Raw genomic sequence first — 19,341 nt, forward strand, 5'->3', positions numbered from 1 at the left:
TAAATCAGTTCAGTTTCATTTACTTAAAAACTGAGGTCCGAGCTTGCACTACGATCCAACGTTATAACTCACAGATCATCCTATCCCATACCATACCATCACAGAACCCAGTGTAGACCTGAACTAGTCAGTCCATCATTCAGGCCAGAACCAGGCCTAGTAATGATCATGGTCAAATTACTAGGGATCTCTGTGTCTTACTGGACATTTATGTACATTGACTAAAGTGGCAATATTTTCATTGATGTGAAACAGAGGAGTCCCTGCAATTTTACCATCTGATTATGGTTTCTAACATAAGAGCAAATTCTAGCATCCACTGACCTCAAAAAAAACCTTTAGTGCCGCAAATAAAATTACAACAGTATATTGATCAATAAGCAACAATCTTTAAAAAAATACAAAATGTATTCAAAACAATACAATTGTTCTGTACAGAAGTACCATGAAACAAAGTTAAAAACATATCAATTCACATAGACATTTAAAAACAGAAGTTGTCATTGAACTATCCAAAGTATGGCAGTGATTAAAAAGGATTGGATGCATTGAACACAATAAGATAGGCGTTATTGGACATTATTTTAAAAAAGGGCATAAATTTGGGGCATACATTTGGGCTAAGTTTTAACATACACTAATTATTTTCTATTGTATTTATAGAATTTAGATATTTTTCTCCCCGCTGATATTTGGGTAGGTTATTGCAAATTGTTGCATTTCACGAAAATTCATCAAATATGAATGTAATGTATCTTAAAGACAAGGCTGCATGTGGGTTGCTTGGGTTTTTTGTTTCTCTGCTTGACCAACACACTGCTCGCATCTGGGTGAACCACTTTTTGTTCCAGTGACTTAAATTGTTAATATATGGAAATGGTTCTGTCCAAATCACAATGCTTACATTCACAACTTTCTGGTCTCTGTATTCTCGTCTCCTCTTGCCGCCCATCACAACATGTGCAGAACCTAATTTTAAATTTGTTGTTAATGCCTCAGATTGTGTCGCATAAAATACATATACCAAATAAAATGGCTTCGTAAATTAACCCTAACCTCTGACATCTGATTTGATCGGCAGGGCCAAATTTGAATCTAGCATGGCCAAGTCTCCCATCTTTCCTAGGTCATTCAAGTGACTACCAGTAATTTAAGTAACAGTAACCTGAGCTACAGTAAGTAGCCTCTTTAGAAAATGAGTATGAAACAATATATAAGAGTAAGATATTATTTTTATTCCACATCTAACAAAGCACTGGCAATACATGAGAGGCATTCCTTTTATTGTGTATCTGAGGTTCACATATTATAGGTATATCAGATGTCCGCAGACTATGCAAACATGCAAGACTGGTTCACTATACACACAGACAGACGGACCGACTCAGGCACACGCACGTACACACACAAAAACATACAGTTTATGCAAGAATGTGCTGACATACTGTCCATATATCCAAATCAGGAATCCAATATATACACATGGCATATACATGTTCAACTGTAGGAAACAAGTATTTAAAATAATAACAACAAAAGGTTCTTCCCTAAATAGAGTGCCTACGAGCACTACATACATTCACTGCCTAAAACATACATTGTATTAGAGTGCTAACTTGCTACACATTTTAAATCCCTGCCATTAAAATCTACAGATATTGGGGTCACATTTGAATGCAGGCGCCAACAGCAGGCATCTGTCATAATACCTTGATGCCCATCAATATCAAGCCTATCACTAGCAAGCAATCTGCAACAGTCGATTCTTGACATGGGTTTTAAGCCTAGAAGATCTTGGTGTGCATGGATCCTTCCTAGAATGGATCACATCTTATCTTTCCAACAGATGAAGTATCATCTCATGCCCACCTGTATTCTTGAACTCCTTTCTGCACTGACTTGGGATGACAACAATATTTAATCAGTTCTTCACACCTCTGCCAACTACTGAAACTCATCTGATGCTTCAACCAGATCTATATCAACCATACAGAGAACACCCGCGGCATTCTGAAGCTCAAAAAACGTACCTATTCTTTCGGTCATAGACAATTGCCTCCAATAATCAACCATCTGAAATGTAACTGATTAAAAAACTGTGATAAATCGGTAAATTACCACCATACTTCCATCTGGATTCAAGAACTGGATCCCTCCCAAAGACATGTAAGAAAAATCAGGGTTACATGGACATAAAGTGATCTAGTTGCTGGACACAGAGAAACAGCAGCAAACAAGAGATTCTTAAGCAGACAGTAATTCCTTTATTTAGATTCATGACCTCTTGACTGCCTTGAACGTCCACCCCTCACTTCTCCTTCGCTCTTGTCTCCACATGCTCCTTGCCACAGCATAGCATTCAGCTGATGACCAGGCAAGGTTCCATAAACGGCCATTCAGACAAATCACCACACATCTTCCCTTTTCACACAATTTGACAACAATAATAAGTTGAACGCAAGATAAAAAATTAATTAGGAATTGCAATAAATAACAACTTTCATGCATATAAAATGCAACTTTACAACACTCTGGTAGCCCTAACATGGAAGAGAAGTGGCAAGCTTCTTTTTTGTGTCAACCTTAGGAAACGAAATGAGGCTCCGTGGGTTGAATCTCCCCCTCTTTTATGCTGTAGCTGCTACGGAGATACTCCTTATTTGTCTTCATAAGGAGAGGTCCTCAGAACTATCCAGTGTTCTAATCCTATCGAAAAATTATTTTTAAGTGCAAATCTAATAAGTGTGGAAAGTTATGCAAAATCCATTGTAGTCACCTATCAGATGACTATCCATCCAAAGGTGCGTAAGTCTTATCAGGACCCTATATTATACTCAAACCATCTTCTCATTTTTGGTAAATATTGAAGTCTTACAGCATATCACAGTACCACCTCCTTTAACTCTGTTTGATACTAATAGTTGACTGAGCAGACACAGTCTGCCGAACTCAATGGGTTCCATGAACAATGAATTAAATGTCAGGCTTGTAAAGGTGACCATTATGTCCTTCAGGAACCCAAGGAACAACTGGGATGGTGACTCTGCAGGTTTGCTATTGGGACACCTGTGCTTGTAAATTGACTCAGAAGCATACCAAAAATCAGTTAACTCTTCCCTGACATTTTCAATAGTGAAAAGCTAAACGGAGACAACAATAGCCTTGGCAGGTATATCCCAAAAGATCCTTGGACTGGGGCAGGGGATTGCTTGCACGATTGCTGAAAAGGTGAACATATATGTTTGCAAATTATTTGTCTCAGTCAGGTGTTCATGAAAATATTTGAACTTTCTTCAATTATTATTCATTGGGGCTGCCGAGGTCTGTAATATGTTAGCGCTGGTCTTCATCTCCTTACTGTAGGCGGAAGTGATGGATGCCACAGGATCATACACGTTTTGTCTCCCCCAAAATATTAGTATTAATCAGGGCAGGATTTTCTAGCAGCTTTGGCCTTGGGTCTGCAATGTAGTTAAATGTGACCTTGTGACACTAGAGATCACTTTGTGTTCTCTCGCTTTATTTCCAACTGAAGGTATTTTCCTATCAGTTAACACCATATTCACAGAAAATGTGGTAAAATCACAGTTTTTGGTCATGACCACGACCATATCTCTGGTAACATGTGCTAATCCATGCAACTTTATTGCATGTGTAAACAATGATAGTGTGGTGGTTGTCAAAATCCCTAAAGCAGCCCTTGTGATGAAATAGGTGCAAAAAGAATTGGCCCATTTTGCACAAACAAAGGCTAACTTAGTAATACTCTAAATGATGCCCAAGTATTAAGATAACATTGCCCAGGAGTTCCAACCTATACCCCACACTGACAAGGTGCCTAAGTGCCCTTTAAATGGCGATGGAAAAGTACAGTGGAGTACATTGTACAATGATGGAATAAAAGCAATAAAATGTTCCAGTAAACATGAGATAGTCCCTTGATGTACACTGTGATGGAAAGTGGTTTATTAATAGTGGTATTTGTACACCTACCATTGGCAATAAGTCCACTAACATGTTACTGGGTCCTAAAAAGGGTCTCTATAAATGAGTGCCTTTCTCAACCCTTGGTTGCTGACACCGAGCAATAAGGCTTAAATTAGGAGTCAGGTATGGAAGGCATATGAAAAAACACCACCACAGTAAATGAGTAACACAACACACACAATCAAAATCCCACACCAGATTATAAAAATAGAAAATATTTGATCTTTAAAATGACACCAAAATGACCAAAATCCAATGTAGGGAACAGGAGATATGTATTTATAAAGAATAAACAGTTTCTAGCACTTAGATAACAATAGTTGAAATTGAAATTGAGTGGTATTTACATAGCGCATGGCTACCCGGAGGCATCCCACTCCTGGACATCTGGTTGCGCTTAACTGAGACAAAGTTTAAGGATGACCACTATGAATGCCTGCTTGGTTACTCCACTCTGGAGGCCTCAATCAATATTTTACTTGTGCACTCAGAAACATTTCTGGAGCTTTTTCCACTGAGAGCCCTGGCTGCATTTTTCCAGTCTGGATTTGGTAAGGGTTCACAAATTTCCCTTTCACGGAGCTCCTGGTCTAACTCTGAATGTCAGACGTTCTGATCTCTTCAGCATGAAGAGCCTGGAATCCGGACTGGGTCATGGTTGAAGATGGCCGGCTTGGCTCTTGTTGGTGAGTCAGTCACCTTATGGAACGTTCTCCCAAAAGTTTCCCAAACTTCTGGAAGTCCTTCCAGATGGTCTCTTGGTGGGTTCTACATGTCCAAAGCAAAAACCCAAGAGTCTGGAATCTCTTAGATTGTGTTTGGCAGGCCTGGACTTCATTTCCCAGTATTCACTTGGTCGATCCATTAAACCTCCCCCGGACACACTGCAAGATGGGGACTCGGCCTGAAGAAGTTTGAGTGAAGATCTGTTAACCTGCACCTGCAGTGATTCCACTCCTTGCTCCTTCAAAAAGCAAGGCTAAGTTCTCACAGCAGCAATTTTCACCAGGTCCTTGAGAGCAGATCAGGATACTAGCAGGACAATCCTCCTTCTTCTTGTAGTTTCAGGCAGCAGAACTGAGAAGCTATGCAACTCATACATATTTATTCAGTGGTCTCTGGCGATAAGCTGGGGAGCAGCCCCTGACCAATGAGGTGCAGGGCAACACTCCAAAGAATTACAACTTCCTCCAAAGTGTAGCATAGTCGTGTCCCAGAAGACAGTATTTTTCCAAAATCCATTATGGCTTAAACTTCAGCAGAGCAGCATGAGCTATCTAAACCTATTCCTAGTGTGACTCATTTACATAGCTCCCCTCCCCCTGACATCTGCAAATTCCTTTGTTAAGTCTCCCCATCTGGCAAGAAGAAGGGGTGTGTCTAGCTGACTGTCTGGCCTGCCCTGCTCTCCTTTGAAACTCATACTTTATAGCCCATCCCCCTGCTCGGCATTCCAGTGCCCCAGTGCGCTCCCTCCATCAGATAGTACCTGTTAGGCCAGGCCACTTATCAACTAATCAAGGCAGCTTGGCTAATCAAGTGCAAGAGGATGGATTTAGGCTTACAGAAAAAGTCTTAAAACATATTTTCTATACATGTTGGGGTAAATTAAACAAAGGCAAACTATTGGATTTATCAATAGCATTCTAATCAGTCCTTGGATGGTATTTTCATACCTTCCTAGCAATAGTTATGCATCCATATCATATTAGCATGTTAGCCTATGAGGCCAACTATCTACAATGGGGAAAATTAAATGTTAAATGTTCAATTTCTTTCTCACTAGGTTTATAAAACCTCTTTCATAAAGACCCTGCTCATAGTTTCAGGACCCTCCTTTTTTGGGACACCTAGGTGAGACCTGGAAGTTGCCTAATATGCTCTCCTTAAATTGCTGCTGATCATAAAGAACTCCCCTGTAAATTCATGGTTTTCATAATTTTCATTAGTATTAGTTAATCCAGATGCTAATGGGAGTACTATCTACCCTTTCTTATCTTTGTTCTAATACTAACTTTCAGGAAATTCAAATATTACTGTTATAAAACTCCCCTTACAATCCATCCTGACTTTCCACCCCATCCCTCATTCTGCTGCACCTCTAAATGGTAGTAAACCAAGTGCAGAAAAGAAAGGTTAAGTAGCTTCTTCCAAAGTGTTTGTTTGCCTTTATTTGTTCAAAGTATTTCTGCCACTTTATTTTTCATTCTAATAATGCAACAAGGGGCAGACCTATATGCCTAAGACCCTGAGCAAACAGGATTAAGCAGAAACATGGCTTCTTTTGGAATACATTTTAAACTGATTCAATTAATTCTTTAATGCATTAGACACACACATATTCAAGGGTAAATTGGCTATGCCAACAGACCACATAAAGCAGAAAGCAACTACTAGTAGACAATGATTGTTGCTCATGAGTAAAGACAGAAGGCAATATGCCATTTAATACAAATATTTCCAAACAACAATGGAAGTACTACAGCGAATTCCCACTAGAGATAGCACAGAGATCAATGTTAGTGCATGTGTGTAGGAGAGTAGGGTCTGCTATCCTATGGTCACCCCAATTTTTGCTTTTTGCTTCACTGGTTTTCGACTTACTGAGGCTGTGGGCCTGCTAATCAGACCCCCAGCCTGCTGTTCTCTCTCTAAATTTATAATACATGTGCTATAGGTACATACCACAATTGGAAATGGACTCCTTGTCAGCCCCTGTACCATGCACTATAGGTGCCCAGGGCATAGGTGCCACCAAGGCCTACCAGGGGCTGAAGCATAGCTTTTGCCACCCCTGGCTGGTTCTTAAATTGACACAACTGGCTGATCACTCAGCTGGGGCAAGTGGGTGTAATCACCCCTTGCTTAGATATAGTATACCTATATCTAAACCTATATCTGGACACATATATAGCCTGTAAGCCACTCCTATGGAAGGCCTCATCAATCCTGGAGGCAGAGTGCGTGGTTTTATGTGAGATGGTGCTCTGGCATGAGCTGAGCCTGTCTGCAGCTGTCGGGAACAACTCCCTAAGCTGATCCGGGATAATGCCATACCATATACTCTTAAGCGCCTTATAATCCTCGCGGTTATATAGCAACTTTGGTTTGGCTTTATCAAAACATGTCGTGTAAGGTGTCATACGAATTGGAATACTACCCCCTCGCCAGTTCTGGCGACGGGGGTAGCATTCCACCCTTCTAGAGGGAGAAGACATGTTACTTTACTGAAACGCGGTTGATTTAAAATGAGCCTCAGATCCACAAAATGGATGCCCCTGCCACAGACACGGGTCTGACCTCCTGCTGCTGACCGAAACCCGGCAGAGGAGGCCTGGACAAAGAGTTTCCTGTCACAGGGCGGTGTCAAACCACCCCAGACAGGAGATAGTGGATTGGAGTAGGGAGGTTTCAATGAAACCAGACACTGCCTGGGGAGCACAAGGCTGCCCCTTGCAGGATCCGGCCAAACCGGTTCTGGGGCCTCCCAGCCCCTGTCCCAGCGCGGCCAGGATCAAAGGAGAGGGGTGTAACCACCCCCTTCCTGGGTCCCACCCATAGGAGGGGACCTAGCAGGATGTCCAACCCCCGAGATTCGAATAAGAGGGGGAGCAGTCCCAACGGACCTCAGATCATCCTGAAGAAACATAAGAAACGAAATCTGGACCCTTCGACTTTCTACACGACGTGAGAAGACTGAAGAATCTCCCTTGTGGTCAAGGAGTGACCACCCTGTGCAAACAGGCACCATCCAGCCCTCGACCCTTGCTTTGTTGCAGTTCCCGCCGGAACTCGAGCGACAGAGATCGACGAGATCAAGCTTGCCTGCCTTCTACCTGCCCGATCCACAGTCCCTGCAGAGCTGAGACCCGTGGAGGCGACCGGAAGCGTGGGGCACGCCATCTTGAAAAGGCCACGAGACGCTGACCGTGCGGCCCACGAGTGACCCTCGAAGCTGTACACCGGGGTTTGAGAAGCCCCAGCCCCGAGCTCCACTTGCACCAAAGCTCACCCCTCCACACTCGCTGAGTGCTGCGTGGGGCCCTTCTGCTTGTGTGCGCTCGACGCGTTGGCCCGGTCACTTGCCAGCTGGCTTGTGGCCCCTGTGCCGACGAACTTTGAAAACCGACTTGCTTTTCTGGTTGCTCCAGATCTGCACCAGCTCCTGTGAAAAGGAGCACCCACTCTGACCCTCCTGGTTCGAGTGATAAGCAATCTCCCGGTTCCGCGTGGATTGCTTTTGCCAAGTGCTGTTTGCTACAATCTTCAAGCCGACGGTGCTGACGGCGAGAGCCTACGTGGGACAGATCGTGACCTGCTCCTGGACGTCGCAGATGCCCCAGGGCCCACGTGACAGCGGAGAGAAGCCTATCGACAACCGCCTGATTGCGCCCGACATTGCCTGGTTCCGTCCTGGTTCCACCCTGGTCACTGCTGAGTGACCCAGACTCTGTCCCCTCTGCTTTCAGGTACTTTTCTACTTCGATCCACCCTTGGATCGCACCGGACACTTCTGCTTCACAGCGCCTGCAGCTGCAACAGCTCCAAGCACCCAGAACCTGCGTGACAGAACCCGACGCCACTTCGACCCTGTGCACCCACGGCCTGTGGGTGAGGTAACTTTGCAACGCCGGTGTCTTTACACTGGTACACACCTCTAGGGTCTGTGTCTAAAGTTTTGTGTTCCTAGGTTCAGCGGAAGTATCTTTTTATTCACTTTAATTGACTTTTACGCACCATTGACAGTGCATTGGTGCGCGCCGCACTTTCCGTGCTGCACCCGTCTCCTGTGGGCTACTCCCGACTTCTTCATTGCTTGTCCTGACTGCTCCCAGCGAATCTCTAGGCCCTAGGCCTAACCATTGTTCGTAAAGTGTTACTTATACCACTTTTTTGATATATGGTCTGAGTGGCCACCCGCCCTCATCCATAAACGTGCAACTTTATATGTGTAACAGTGCTTTTGATTTAACGCTTGTGCCCCTTTCCTCATAAAGAGTACTGGGGAGTAATTTAGAAATAAATACATATATTTTTATAATATATACTTGTGTGGTGTCCTTTCATTTGATTACAGGATTGTATGTGGTAAAACAGCTCGCTTAACACGACCTCTTAAGTTAAGCCTTTAAGGCTGCTTAGTCCATGCTACCACTAGGATAGCTTGTCTACAAGGTTGACTTACAACCTGACATCTTTGGGGTTTGTTTGGACTGATACCCAGTGGTTCCAGAATTGGAAACACTACATATCAGGCCAACTTCTCACATTGGTGTGCAGCGGTGCGGATTTGAGCTTGCTGTTTGTTTTACCATTGCAATCTTTATCAAATTGAAAGATCACATCAAGTACCTCTAGGTACATATAAATCAAAAGCTTAGCATATTAAGTTCTACTGAACTTAGTAGTTGTAGATTAAAGGGATTAGCACACCCTGACTACAACTCACTAGCAAGGTACAGTAGGAAACCACTTAGTGTAGGTAAGTGCACCACTTACACCTCACTAGCAGTCATGTCTGATACAGATAGAGCCTCAGGCTCTGCTCCTGTAATAGTTGATCCTATAGGGACAACATCCAGATATGACAACCTTAGCCACAAAGACCTGAGTGCCTTGTGCACAGCCAGGGGGCTAAAAAAGGGCAGAGGCCCTACCATTCCTTCCCTAATAGCTCTCCTAGAAAAGGATGATCTAGATAAGGTGAGTCAGGCTCCCTTAGATTCAGGTGAAGGGATAAACTCCCCTGAGAATGAGAATCTTCCAGAAGAAGAGGAGGAGGAAGAGGAAGAGGAAGGCTCTGATTTAGAAGAGCCTGAAGATCAGGATCAGAGGGGAAACCAGGTACAGGTTGCCAGGCTTAACCAGGCCAACTTGGACCTACATGGGAATGGAGAGGGCCAGCACCACTCCAGATCTCATAACCAAATTCTCCCAGGTAATAGAAGGGAGAGATCTCTGTCAAGGGACTCTCACCTTTCTAGTGCCTCAAGAGAATCTCAAAGAGGAATGACTTCCTCCCAGAGAAAAGAGCATAGGGCCAGGATGAGGGCTGTCCAACTCCAGATAGAGAGGGAGGAGGTAGCTCTGGCTCAAGCTAAACTGACCTTAGCTCAAGCTAAACTTACCTTGGCTAGGGAACAGAAAATAAGTGGCTTAGATGCCACTGGTGGCAGCAAAGTTCCTAAAGAAAAAGACAGGGCCTATGACAATAGAAACCTGACAAAAATTGTGCCCCCCTACAAGGAAGGGGATGATATCCACAAATGGATGACTGCTCTTGAGAGGGCCTGCATGGTACAGCAGGTCCCTGAGGATCAGTGGGCAGCAATTTTATGGTACTCCTTTTCTGAGAAAGGGAGGGACAGGCTCCTCACTGTTAGACCTGAGGATGCCAAAAACTACTCTGTTCTGAAGAGTGCTCTTATTGAAGGGTTTGGCCTAACCACTGAGCAATACAGGTTGTTGTTCAGAGACACCCAAAAAGCACAGACTCAGGACTGGACTGATTTTGTAGATTGTGCCACTAAGGCTCTGGAGGGTTGGCTGCAGGGAAGTAAAGTTTCAGACTATACAGGATTGTACAATCTTATGATGAGAGAACAGATCCTTAATAACTGTCAGAACCAGCTGTTGCATCAATACCTTGTTGACTCTGATTTGACCTCTCCCCAAGAATTGGGAAAGAAGGCAGACAAATGGGTCAGAACAAGGATTAAGCAGAAAAACCAGAACCAAGGTGACCAGAAGAAAACAGACCAGAAGGGTGGGAATCAGAAAGATAAAGAAAAGGACCAGAAGTCTTCAGGCCCCCAAACTAGCAATAAGGAGGGGGGTTCCCAAAATGGAAACAAGAAAAAGAAGAATGATGGCCCAAAGAAACCTTGGTGTAATACCTGCAAATCAGTTTCACACTGGGGCAGTGAATGCACTAAGAAAAATCCAGTCCCCACCACTGCAGCTCCTAAAGCAACTGCACCCCCTAGTACAGTCAGCAGTGGTGGTACACAGCCAAAGGGTTTAGTAGGGTTGACCCTGGGTACTGAGGTGGAATCTGGCCTAGTCAGAATCCCCACACAGGCAGTTCTCCTATATGATGTGGACATATCTTTGCCCACTGCAGTAAGCCCCAGTAACCTGGGCAAATATAGGCAGACTCCCTTAATTAATGAGAAACTGGCTCAGGCCTACAGGGACACTTGTGCCAGTGTCACAATGGTGGCACCTGGCTTTGTGGACCCTGGACAAATTGTACTAGGTGAAAGTTACCTAGTGACCAATGCAAGCAACTCCACTACTTCCCATAGTGTGGCTGTTGTGAACTTCTCCTGGGGAGGGGTAGATGGCCTAAAGAAAGTTGTTGTGAGTGCAGACCTCCCAGTAGACTGTCTGTTAGGCAATGATCTTGAAAGCTCAGTTTGGTCAGAAGTGGAGTACAGGACTCATGCAGAAATGCTAGGGATTTCAGCTCATGTCCTTGCAGTGACAAGGTCTCAGGCTAAGAAGTGCCTTCCTGAACCAGTGGTGGATCTTGAAACAATAGACCAACCACAACCCAAGAGAAGGAGCAAGAGGGTTAAGGCTGTGCCTTCCCACTTGCCCCAGGTTGAGGATCAGGTTTCACAGGAAACTGATTCTGCAGTCCAAGAGGAGACTGTCTCTGAGGAGCTTGAACCTGATCAGGTTGAGTTTCTGGGGACAGGGGGACCCTCAAGGGCAGACCTGGGGCAGGCCCAATTAGATTGCCCTTCACTTGAACCCCTCAGACAGCAAGCTGCTGCTGAGGCTGCAGGGAATGCTCAAGGTACCCATAAAGTGTATTGGGATGAAGGACTCCTTTATTCAGAGGCTAGAGACCCCAAGCCTGGCACAACCAGGAGGTTGGTTATACCTTTGAAGTTTAGGGGCTTCCTTCTTACCTTGGCCCATGATATTCCCCTTGCAGGACACTTAGGCCAGAACAAGACTTGGGACAGGCTTGTTCCACACTTTCACTGGCCTCACATGTCAGAAAATGTCAAGGAGTTTTGTCGCTCCTGTGTCACTTGCCAAGCCAGTGGTAAGTCAGGTGGCACAACAAAGGCCCCCCTGATACCACTACCTGTGGTGGGGGTACCCTTTGAAAGAGTTGGAATAGACATTGTGGGTCCCATGGATCCTCAAACAGCATCTGGGCACAGATTTATACTGGTGGTAGTGGATCATGCCACCAGGTACCCAGAAGCAATTCCCCTGAGGACCACCACAGCTCCTGTGGTGGCAAAAGCCCTCATTGCAGTTTTCTCAAGAGTGGGCTTTCCAAAGGAGGTTCTTTCAGACAGAGGTACAAACTTCATGTCTGGATACTTAAAAGCAATGTGGAAAGAGTGTGGAGTAAACTATAAGTTTACCACACCCTACCATCCACAGTGCAATGGGCTTGTGGAAAGGTTCAACAAGACCCTAAAGGGAATGATAAAAGGTTTACCAGAGAAGCTTAGGCGGAAATGGGACATCCTTTTACCCTGCTTGCTCTTTGCTTACAGAGAGGTCCCACAGAAGGGGGTTGGCTACAGCCCTTTTGAACTTTTGTTTGGCCACCCTGTAAGAGGTCCATTGAGTTTGGTGAAGGAAGGATGGGAGTTACCTCTCAAAAAGCCTAAACTAGACATTGTGGACTATGTACTTGGTCTCCGCTCCAGGATGGCTGAATACATGGAGAGAGCATCCAAAAACCTTGAGGCAAGTCAGGAATTACAGAAAGCCTGGCATGACCAAAAGGCTGTTCTGGTTGAGTACCAGCCAGGGCAGAAGGTGTGGGTGTTGGACCCAGTGGGGCCAGCAGCTCTCCAGGACCAATGGACTGGACCCTACCCTATCATTGAAAAGAAGGGAGAAGTCACCTACCTGGTTGACTTTGGCACCCCTAGGAGCCCCCACAGGGTGCTCCATGTCAATCGTTTGAAAGCATTTGTTGACAGGGAGGACATGAGTCTCCTCATGGCCACAGATGGGGAACAGGAGGAAGAGAGTGACCCTCTCCCAGACCTGCTTTCCCAGAACCCTGATGATGGTTCAGTTGATGGAGTAGCCTTGGCAGGCAGCCTCACTGAGCAGCAACAGGTGGACTGCAGACAGGTGTTGCAGGCCCACAGACACTTGTTTTCACTCACACCCAGTCAGACTAACTGGTGCACCCATGAGGTGGATACTGGTGACAATCTGCCTGTGAAGAATAAGATCTACAGGCAACCTGACCATGTCAGGGATTGTATAAAGGCTGAGGTGCAAAAGATGTTGGAGCTTGGAGTGATTGAGCCATCAGAGAGCCCATGGGCTAGCCCAGTGGTCCTTGTGCCAAAACCTCATACCAAAGATGGGAAGAGAGAAATGAGGTTTTGTGTGGACTACAGAGGTCTCAATGCTGTCACTAGGACAGATGCTCATCCCATTCCAAGAGCAGATGAGCTCATTGATAAATTGGCTTCTGCCAAGTTTCTGAGCACATTTGATTTGACAGCTGGCTACTGGCAAATCAGACTAGCTGAAGAGTCAAAAGCCAAAACAGCATTCTCTACCCCTAGTGGACATTATCAGTTTGTGGTAATGCCCTTTGGTTTGAAGAATGCACCTGCCACTTTCCAAAGGTTGGTGAACCAAGTCCTTGCTGGGTTGGATGACTTTTGTGCAGCATATCTAGATGATATTGCTGTCTTTAGCTCCACCTGGGAGGATCACCTGATCCACCTGAAGAAGGTTCTGGAGGCCCTGCAAAAGGCAGGCCTGACTATCAAGGCTACTAAGTGCCAGATAGGGCAGAGCAAGGTTGTGTACTTGGGCCACCTAGTAGGTGGGGGTCAAGTTCAACCACTGGAGAGCAAGATCCAGACCATACAGGACTGGGCTCCTCCAACTACCCAGACACAAGTCAGAGCCTTCTTGGGCCTGACTGGGTATTACAGAAAATTTGTAAAGAACTATGGGTCCATTGTGACACCATTGAATGACTTGACATCCAAGAAGATGCCCAAAAAGGTTCAGTGGACAGTTAGCTGTCAAAAGGCATTTGATGACCTGAAGAAGGCCATGTGCTCTGCACCTATCCTGAAGAGTCCTGACTACTCCAAACAGTTCATTGTACAGACAGATGCTTCTGAGTTGGGGGTGGGAGCTGTGCTTTCACAACTTAATCAAGATGGTCAAGACCAGCCCATTGCTTTTATTAGCAGAAGGCTGACCCCCAGGGAGAAACGTTGGTCAGCTATTGAGAGGGAGGCCTTTGCTGTGGTTTGGGCCCTGAAGAAGTTGAGGCCATACTTGTTTGGTACTCACTTCCTAATTCAGACAGACCATAAGCCCCTCTTGTGGCTAAATCAGATGAAGGGTGAAAATCCCAAACTGCTCAGGTGGTCCATTTCCCTACAGGGGATGGACTTTACAGTGGAGCACCGCCCAGGGACTGACCATGGTAATGCAGATGGTCTCTCCAGGTACTTCCACTTAGAACATGAAGACTTATCTGGTCAAGGTTAAGTTTAATGTCCCTGCGTTTGGGGGGGGGTTATGTAGGAGAGTAGGGTCTGCTATCCTATGGTCACCCCAATTTTTGCTTTTTGCTTCACTGGTTTTCGACTTACTGAGGCTGTGGGCCTGCTAATCAGACCCCCAGCCTGCTGTTCTCTCTCTAAATTTATAATACATGTGCTATAGGTACATACCACAATTGGAAATGGACTCCTTGTCAGCCCCTGTACCATGCACTATAGGTGCCCAGGGCATAGGTGCCACCAAGGCCTACCAGGGGCTGAAGCATAGCTTTTGCCACCCCTGGCTGGTTCTTAAATTGACACAACTGGCTGATCACTCAGCTGGGGCAAGTGGGTGTAATCACCCCTTGCTTAGATATAGTATACCTATATCTAAACCTATATCTGGACACATATATAGCCTGTAAGCCACTCCTATGGAAGGCCTCATCAATCCTGGAGGCAGAGTGCGTGGTTTTATGTGAGATGGTGCTCTGGCATGAGCTGAGCCTGTCTGCAGCTGTCGGGAACAACTCCCTAAGCTGATCCGGGATAATGCCATACCATATACTCTTAAGCGCCTTATAATCCTCGCGGTTATATAGCAACTTTGGTTTGGCTTTATCAAAACATGTCGTGTAAGGTGTCATACGAATTGGAATACTACCCCCTCGCCAGTTCTGGCGACGGGGGTAGCATTCCACCCTTCTAGAGGGAGAAGACATGTTACTTTACTGAAACGCGGTTGATTTAAAATGAGCCTCAGATCCACAAAATGGATGCCCCTGCCACAGACACGGGTCTGACCTCCTGCTGCTGACCGAAACCCGGCAGAGGAGGCCTGGACAAAGAGTTTCCTGTCACAGGGCGGTGTCAAACCACCCCAGACAGGAGATAGTGGATTGGAGTAGGGAGGTTTCAATGAAACCAGACACTGCCTGGGGAGCACAAGGCTGCCCCTTGCAGGATCCGGCCAAACCGGTTCTGGGGCCTCCCAGCCCCTGTCCCAGCGCGGCCAGGATCAAAGGAGAGGGGTGTAACCACCCCCTTCCTGGGTCCCACCCATAGGAGGGGACCTAGCAGGATGTCCAACCCCCGAGATTCGAATAAGAGGGGGAGCAGTCCCAACGGACCTCAGATCATCCTGAAGAAACATAAGAAACGAAATCTGGACCCTTCGACTTTCTACACGACGTGAGAAGACTGAAGAATCTCCCTTGTGGTCAAGGAGTGACCACCCTGTGCAAACAGGCACCATCCAGCCCTCGACCCTTGCTTTGTTGCAGTTCCCGCCGGAACTCGAGCGACAGAGATCGACGAGATCAAGCTTGCCTGCCTTCTACCTGCCCGATCCACAGTCCCTGCAGAGCTGAGACCCGTGGAGGTGACCGGAAGCGTGGGGCACGCCATCTTGAAAAGGCCACGAGACGCTGACCGTGCGGCCCACGAGTGACCCTCGAAGCTGTACACCGGGGTTTGAGAAGCCCCAGCCCCGAGCTCCACTTGCACCAAAGCTCACCCCTCCACACTCGCTGAGTGCTGCGTGGGGCCCTTCTGCTTGTGTGCGCTCGACGCGTTGGCCCGGTCACTTGCCAGCTGGCTTGTGGCCCCTGTGCCGACGAACTTTGAAAACCGACTTGCTTTTCTGGTTGCTCCAGATCTGCACCAGCTCCTGTGAAAAGGAGCACCCACTCTGACCCTCCTGGTTCGAGTGATAAGCAATCTCCCGGTTCCGCGTGGATTGCTTTTGCCAAGTGCTGTTTGCTACAATCTTCAAGCCGACGGTGCTGACGGCGAGAGCCTACGTGGGACAGATCGTGACCTGCTCCTGGACGTCGCAGATGCCCCAGGGCCCACGTGACAGCGGAGAGAAGCCTATCGACAACCGCCTGATTGCGCCCGACATTGCCTGGTTCCGTCCTGGTTCCACCCTGGTCACTGCTGAGTGACCCAGACTCTGTCCCCTCTGCTTTCAGGTACTTTTCTACTTCGATCCACCCTTGGATCGCACCGGACACTTCTGCTTCACAGCGCCTGCAGCTGCAACAGCTCCAAGCACCCAGAACCTGCGTGACAGAACCCGACGCCACTTCGACCCTGTGCACCCACGGCCTGTGGGTGAGGTAACTTTGCAACGCCGGTGTCTTTACACTGGTACACACCTCTAGGGTCTGTGTCTAAAGTTTTGTGTTCCTAGGTTCAGCGGAAGTATCTTTTTATTCACTTTAATTGACTTTTACGCACCATTGACAGTGCATTGGTGCGCGCCGCACTTTCCGTGCTGCACCCGTCTCCTGTGGGCTACTCCCGACTTCTTCATTGCTTGTCCTGACTGCTCCCAGCGAATCTCTAGGCCCTAGGCCTAACCATTGTTCGTAAAGTGTTACTTATACCACTTTTTTGATATATGGTCTGAGTGGCCACCCGCCCTCATCCATAAACGTGCAACTTTATATGTGTAACAGTGCTTTTGATTTAACGCTTGTGCCCCTTTCCTCATAAAGAGTACTGGGGAGTAATTTAGAAATAAATACATATATTTTTATAATATATACTTGTGTGGTGTCCTTTCATTTGATTACAGGATTGTATGTGGTAAAACAGCTCGCTTAACACGACCTCTTAAGTTAAGCCTTTAAGGCTGCTTAGTCCATGCTACCACTAGGATAGCTTGTCTACAAGGTTGACTTACAACCTGACATCTTTGGGGTTTGTTTGGACTGATACCCAGTGGTTCCAGAATTGGAAACACTACATATCAGGCCAACTTCTCACAATGTGAAAGATGAAAACTGTGAACGTCTTTGTTCGCAAGAGGAATCTGCTTGTCTGAGTGAATAATGATGTGAAAAAGCAGTTCAAAAACATTAATCCTCGATGCACATTTCGACCCCAAGAGAACCATTGAGAGGAGACTTCATCATGACTTAAGGCAGTACAGTAGCATTCCAGTTCAAATGGACCTGCATAATTCAGGTTTGAGGAAAATCATAAAATGGAAGAAAAGAGGATGCGGTGGTGACAAGCATCCACTAGTGTGAGGTTGTAAAAGGAGAAACAGAGCAAAACATACCTGTCGGCAAGGCACACCCAGCTGCAACCAACTGTTGACTTAGTGCCTTATGACTTCAGACTTATGACTTAGTGAGGCAGCAGGATGAACAGTCCATATTTCTTTATATTGTAGCCCACTTAAATGTGATATCATATTATCAATGTGTTATGCGCTTTTTTCAGAATCAAAGTTTTTTCTTACGTTTTACGCTTTATTATTATTATTATTATTATTATTATTATATTTAAGTTTGAACCAAGAGAATGAGAGGGGAGAGTCTGAAGAAAAGCTGTTACCTATTGAATAACCAAGTTTTTACCTGTCTGCGAAACCTAAGGTAACTGGGTTCAGTTCGTAACTGAAGGGGAAGAGAATTCCAGAGTGAAGGGGCCAGCCAGACGAAAGAGCGGCCACCCATTCTGGCTTTTTTGATTCTGGGAACTGAGAATAAGTGTTGGTTAGATGATCGCAGAGTGCGGGGGGGGACAGTAGTGCTGTACCAAGGATTTAAGATAGGGTGGAGCCAGGCCAGAATTTATTCTGTGCATGATGCAGAGGGCCTTAAATTTTGTGCGACTTTCAATGCGAAGCCAGTGCAGAGTGCGTATGGAATTGGAGGTAGGGGAAGTCACCTCTTTACAGGCTCCCAGGAGAAGGATGTTCCCGTAGTCCAGTCTAGAGGTAATTAGAGCCTGGACCACGGTTTTCTGAGTATCCTGGGGAAGCATCCAGATGATCTTACGCAACCACTTAATGATAGTAATGCAAGTGGAGGAAGTTTTGACCACATGGTTCTTCAAAGATAACTGGTCGTCAAAAATGAAGCCGAGGTTGCGTGCTGTTTTAGATGGGGTGGGTAGAGTGCCCATTTGAGAGGGCCAGTGTTGGGGTCCCCATAAGGTGGTATTATGGCCAAACAAAAGAAGTTCTGTTTTCCCCCGTTAAGTTTCAGTTTGTTGTCCAACATCCAGGCTGCGATGTTGCTCAGTCCTGTACAGAGGGAAGATGAAGGGGAGTGAGAAACTGAGGAAAGAGAGTAGATGACCTGGGTATCATCGGCGTACGAGTAAATAGTGAGCCCAGCTTGCTCCGCAATAGCAGCCAAAGGTCTGACATACAAATTGAAGAGCAAGGGGCTCAAGATGGAACCCTGCGGAACACCGTACGCCGATGTAAAAGTTTGAGAAGCGGATGAGGAAGAGAAGACTTGGAAGGTGCGGTCCGATAGGAAGCTAACAAACCAGTTGAGAGCTGTGCCGGTGATGCCAGATGATCTAAGGGCATTGATAAGAATAGTCAAAGTCAAAGTCAAAAAGGTTTATTGCATAATTAATTAAAATTATTACAATTTTCACATTATAAATAATAATACAAAGTGTAAATATGTTTGGTAAAATTAAGTCTCCTCCCTTGTTAAAAATGATGTGGGACGATGTTTTAAAAGTTTCTTCCGGAGATGCTCCCGCTGTCTTTGAATATCAAAATGTTTTTGCTTGTTTATACAAACTTTACCACTCGTTAAAATCAAGGCAGCCTTAGTGTCCTGCTTCTTAACCTTCTCCTCGTTCTACTTGGCTCAAACTTTTTTTCACTTCTGCCATAAATTTTGTTCCCCGGCAAGCCATAATAATAGAACTCCCTCCCAACCAACAAGTTACTGCTTGTCTGCAGGTGCGGATATTTAGCTCATTGCAAGTACCTTTTAACAGTCGTTGCCGTTGGTCCATAAGTGCAGGACAGACACACAAAAAATGAGCTAGTGATTCTGTTTTATAACCGCATAGTCTGCATTGC

Source organism: Lissotriton vulgaris, chromosome 2_1 (genome assembly GCF_964263255.1).
Source record: "Lissotriton vulgaris chromosome 2_1, aLisVul1.2, whole genome shotgun sequence".
Lineage (NCBI taxonomy): Eukaryota > Metazoa > Chordata > Amphibia > Caudata > Salamandridae > Lissotriton > Lissotriton vulgaris.